Source organism: Rattus norvegicus, chromosome 3, assembly GCF_021556685.1.
Source record: "Rattus norvegicus strain SHRSP/BbbUtx chromosome 3, alternate assembly SHRSP_T2T, whole genome shotgun sequence".
Lineage (NCBI taxonomy): Eukaryota > Metazoa > Chordata > Mammalia > Rodentia > Muridae > Rattus > Rattus norvegicus.
Window position 1 is genome coordinate 65842477 of NC_141536.1, and position 6000 is coordinate 65848476.

General features: G+C 37.3%; 1 long non-coding RNA gene across 1 annotated transcript in view; it reads left to right on the top strand.

The window, feature by feature from the left end:
- The window catches only part of LOC120101586 (uncharacterized), a 30495-nt gene extending 25878 nt beyond the window's left edge, over nucleotides 1-4617 (top strand). Inside the window, exon 3 of the long non-coding RNA XR_015683640.1 lies at nucleotides 4453-4617. This is a non-coding gene — a long non-coding RNA (uncharacterized LOC120101586). The remainder of the gene's footprint in view (nucleotides 1-4452) is intronic.
- Nucleotides 4618-6000: the final 1383 nt, after the last annotated feature.

Genomic DNA, 6000 nt, shown 5'->3' on the forward strand with positions numbered 1-6000 from the left:
TCAATTTCTGTAGAAGACATGGTCCTTTCCCAGTTTTTCCCAAAGTCCCATGGAAGTCCCTGCTCACACAGCTCAGCATACATGCTGTCCTCAGCAGTGTACCTCACATTTCCTTAGTTTTTCACTCCCTTTTATACAACTTACTACCTCTGATATTACTTTGCTCATTCCATGTCCTTATTTCCCATCACTAGAAGATAATGAACTCCAGAGCTATGCTTTCAGGTTAAGCATGAGTGATCATTGATTTTTCTAGCACCTTAATCTTTGGTGAAACTCATCTGGACCAAAGGAAGATATGATGGCTCTCCAAGATGTGTATCATTATATTAAAATGTTAAGGCATAAAGCAGCTCATAGAAAGATTAGAGGAAAGTGTTGTGTAAACAACAGTTTCTTAGTTATAACATTAACACTACAGGCATGATCCACTAAGGAATCATAAATTGTCTTTCATGAAATAATTTCTTCTCTTCAAATAAACACATAAGACAGATATAATTTCACATTATGGAAAAAAATGTCTAAAAATTACATGCCCGATAAACTATATCTATTCTACAATATATTAAAATACAAGAAATATAAAAGTCAAAAACAAAAAGAAAATATGCAAATATTCTATATAGATAATTGATCAAAATACACCCAAATGTATATATGTAAACACACACACACATACACAGCAAAGACAAGAACATGAACAGACTCATTTTAAAAATTCAAAGTAATAATGGTATCTGGCTATGAATACAGAATGCTACTTTTTAATTATGAACTCTTTTAACTTTTAACATTAAAATATAAAATACAGTACTTTCATACTTTGATAGAAATAAAAGTGATAGCCATTTCAATTAGAATATAAAATAGAGTAGGTTTCAATATTCTTCATATAAAATTATACTTCATAAATTCTCAATTGGAAGATACTAAATATTCATTGTTTGTAGAATTAAAATAATATTTCTATTTTTCAGGAGAAAATTAGTTTCCCCCTTACTCTCAATGGACAATGATTTAACTTTTAATGGGCACTGTGTCATAGGCAGCCTTTGTTAGATCCTTACATTATCCACATTTAGGTTTCCTGATGCTTGAATGCTTTTAGCACACAGGACTCGTTCTGGGCTGCTACTGATGTGGGAAGAGTTGTGTAGAAAATGAAAGCCTTATATTGGGCTACAAAGAGACTTGACTACAGATAAATTCTATTATAGAACCATGATATATGATATATTAAGGGAGTGTCAAGGCAGGGAAGGGCATGGTGGCTCATCCAGACAGTATTTTCTATCTTGAAAGATATACATCCTTTGATGTGAAACAATATTCATCTTTCAGTTATTTTAAAATATCCAATCGCACCATTTTTTCTGTCATTACAATAGAATTATTGCTGGATTACAAAAGTCCCCTCATTTTATTTAAATTTATGTAAAGATCTTTAAAGGTTCTCATGTTTACATAAACTCTGGGGAACCTTACACACTAACTTAATCTTTGCAGTATGCATGCTATCTTGAAATTTTTCTAAATTTTGACAATTATGTTTATCATTTGTTTTTTTTAATGAACATTGAAAATGTACTACCCATTAGTATTCTAATTCTTCTGGAAGAACAGACAGTAACCTTAATCACTGAACTATTTCTCTAACCCCAGAGTTTTTATTTTTAACCCAGTCCTTGAGGGTCACACGTATGGCTATATATCCAGTGGTCTGTCATTTTTAGTAGGGAGTCTAGTTTTGCTCACTTCAAATATACAAGGCAATGACAGACCATTGGAACGATCCATTGATTTTATTGCTCTTACTTATAGGAATGAACAGAAACAGGAGATTCTTTCATGAGCTCGATGGCTTGGGAGCTCTATCACTCATGAGCTCGATGGCTTGGGAGCTCTATCACTCAAAAGCTCACCACAGTATGGATGTGTGTTCAAGAAAACTGCACCGCTGGAATGCTCTGAGTGGTTTGCAGGCAGATACGCTATTCAGGAGTCTCCATTTGACAGCAACTGTTGTCTGCTCACATAAACTCACGAATCCTAGGAACTTCATGAGTCTTAGAAGGTGAATATCTCTGTGAGACTCATAAACCTTTCCTAACTTCAGTGAAGGAGTTTGAATTGGAAAGATAGAGCTACACACAGCTATGTAAAAAGTGGGGTTGGGGATTTAGCTCAGTGCTAGAGTGCTTTCTTAGCAAGCGCAAGGCCCTGGGTTCAGTCCCCAGCTCCAAAAAAAAAAAAAAAAAAAAAAGAAAAAAAAGAAAAAAAAAGTAAGCCAGTGATTTTTGTAAGGCAGATATTACCCTAAGCTTTCAGTCCGTGCTAGCTGTTTTATGTATACATGGAAAAATTTATTCAACTTCATAAGTTCTCGGGTCTCTACCAATGCTCATTATGTAAGTATTGGTATCTCTCAGAATTCTTTCCCATATTAATATTTCTTTCAGTTGGGGATATATAGAAATTTTGTTCCAGAACACTGATAATAGTCTGATTTGTAGAAGCTTAGTTATTCCTGATTGATGTGATCCATACATTGATCTGGAACAGAAATCTTTGGATTCTGAGATTTTTTTCCCATTAAGTCACCAAATCCTGCCATCCTTCTCCAATGGAATAGTCCACCTCTCTTGAGATAACTGTTGGTTTTGTAACTACACATAAACTAGTAAAGCCATGGTAGCATTCAGATAGAGGTGAATGTGGGAGCTATTCTGAATAAGAAATAAATGGACTGCACTCTTGTCCCATTTTAATATGCAGTTTTAAGATTTACATGTAATATTTAATGTAACTCAGCACTGGCTCATGGGACTCATGCCCACTGACCCATAGCTTCATACACATGAGACAAATGCTGCACTTCTGCAGCACATCCCCAGTCCTAAGGGAGAAAATAACCTAATAATGAAGTTTGGGAGCTTTTTAGTCTCAAATAAAAGTGAAAAATCTTCTCACAGTAGTTGAGGTCCTAGGAGAAGAATTAAAATGAATTTGAGCCATAAGAGTAAATTAGGGCAATTCCGTGTAGGACTTAACTTTGCTCTGAAATAGTACAAAGTCAGAGAAAAAGCAGAAAGAGGGATGTGTGTCTGTAATTGAAGAAACACTGGAAACAGATCACAAGAATGTCAGTTCTTAGATAAATAATGTAAAAGTGAACTAACTAAAAATATTCAATTTGTCCAATGATCAAAACCTGCCTAGAATGAATGGAGAAAGGAAGCTTTTAAAAAATGCAGTGAGTGGGTTCCTGGGTCCATCCATCTGATTATTTAAAATACACCCACACTTTGTAGACGTGAAAGAAAATTGCAATACTAATTACCTTACAGTTAAAATTAACGTGAAATTATTTTGTTGATGAAGCTTCAAGTTATGTTATTCTATTTTGTCACACAGGCAAAATTTCTTAAATGGGAGGGAATCTATGCTAGTTCCGGCTTACTCTGAGTAATTAATGTGAAAAAAATGTTGGCTTTCATTTGTTCAAGTAGGGAGGATTACTCAAATATATTCAAATACTGTGTTAAGGGGCATTTGGGGGAAGGGAATCTTACTAAAGTACAGAGGTCTGATACTTGGTATTTTTTAAAGTGAGGGAGGCAGTTTTTGTGAGTTATTTATTTTGTTAGCATCACTACATTTTGTTCCACATACTTTACTTTCCTGGCGTTACCATGGGAAAAATTGAAATACTGTATTGGATCCATTGAGTGACTATTAAAACTCACACCCCCTCCGTTCTGGTGTCAAGTCTCTGGAGCTATGAGGTCAATCAAATGTTGAAGGCAATGACTCGTTTTCAGCAATTTGAAACTGACAAGAAAGAACTAGAGACTGACAGAGTCTGCTAAAGATGGTTTTACTTATTTGCGAAAAGCTACTTGTTTAAAAGAGACCAGAGCTGGAATGGTATTAACGGAAATCACAATGGTTTCTATACAATCTTCATGTTTACACAGTCAAGTCGACTGCACTGCCTACTCTGCCCGCAGCTTCACACACACACACACACACACACACACACACACACACACACACACACACACACACAAAACTTCTCTGTAAGATTTATTATATCGACATCTTCCTGTCTTTATTTTTGGATAATTTATTGTCGAAACAAAACCATCTGTCAACTTTTAAACATTGTGTTTTTATTAGAATAAATATTTGACTCAGTTTCAATTGTTATTGTGATAGAACTGCGGCATTTATACAAGATAGAGTTCACCAGGTCAATACGGTCCGACATGGAAGAGGTTTATTGAGGATGTTGGAGACAAGAGGAGGCAGAGAGAGAGAGAGAGAGAGAGAGAGAGAGAGAGAGAGAGAGAGAGAGAGAGAGAGAGAGAGAGAGAGAGAGGAGAGAAAAAAGAGGAAGGGGACAGGAGGGTCTGCCTTTTATTTAAACTGTTACATCTCTACCCCCAGGTGAAGGTGGGAGCTGAACCAAATGTATTCTGGGAATGCATGGCCATTGGCATGGCAATAGAAGCACAGGTCCCTGTCGCCTGCAGGTGGCGTCACTGTGGAGGCGAAAGCGGTTTCTGATACCAACAATTGTAATATTGATAATAAATAGAAAGTGATTATAAAGTTACTAATATTTATTTCTAGAACTTATTTTAAAAGAGTGATTTGGAGGAGTTAGAGAAAGATTGAAGGAGCTGAATGGGTTTGCAACCCATAAGAAGGACAAAAATATCAACCAAACAGACCCCCCAGAGCTCTCAGGGACTAAACCACCAACCAAAGAGTACACCTGGAGGGACCCATGACTCCAGCCGCATACAGAGCAGAGGATGGCCTTGTTGGGCATCAGTGGGAGGAGAGGCCCTTGGTCCAGTGACGACTCGATGGACCAGTGCAGGATAATGTCAGGGTAGGGAAGCAGGAGGGAGTTTGTGGTAGGAAGGTTGGAGGGAGGGAGCATCCTCATAGAAACGGGGGCGGGGTGATGGGATAAGGGGTTCCAGGAGGGGAAACTGAGAAAGGGGATAACATTTGAAATGTAAATAAAGAAAATATCCAAAAAGAAACAAAAAGGGAGTGATTTGTTTTTCTATTTGAGGAACCTTAAATGATAACCAAATCTGTCTGTATCTCACAAGAATGTGAATTGTTACGGGAAACAGGGTTCTTGGACATAATACAGGAAACGCCATTCTTTCACTTACTGTGATACACCTTGTTGCCTTTCAGCATACTCTAAAATTCAATTCCCTATCCTGACTAAAAATTATACATACATACAATACACAAAAGAAACAACGCTCAACTGCTTGGAGGCTACTTGGAGGCTGAAGAGATCGCTGTGCTGGCAAAGTGCTTGCTGCACCAGCAGTCATGTAAAAGCTGAGATGATGCGAATAGTTCCTGAGATTGTAGCGTGAATAGGCGGAGACAAAAAACGAGCCTATGATATGCTGGCTTTCAAATCAGTGAGCTCCAGGGTAAGAGGGACACTGACTCAAGTCAAAGCTGAGAATAATCAAGTAAGAGAACCAGTGTTGTCCTTTGGGTTCTACACCCATATCCACACATACTTGCAAACACATTCACAAAGACACACAAAGGAAAATGCTCCCTTTTTTCTAGTTTTCACTTACGAATATTTGGACACATGTGGAAAGCATTTTTAACTTATATTTTTGGTGTTTATGTGTGGGCGGATCTCTACGTGTATCATTTGCATGCGCCATGGGATGGGGGTGAAAGCTATTGGCCATCTCTTTGATATGAGCTTTGTTCCACTAGTAGATTTCAGAGATGTAATTCAGGTCATTTGGCTTTGCTCCAGGTTCCGCCGCATGCTGAGCCATCTCATGGGCTCCAAATTTATGTTTAGAATGACATTATATGTTGTTAAGTGGACGATTAGTATTACAAATGCAGAATGTAATCTTATCGACTTAATGATGCAGGTGGATATTTTGAGAACCTTAATGTTGGGATATCCACTTTCGACAAATTGACATG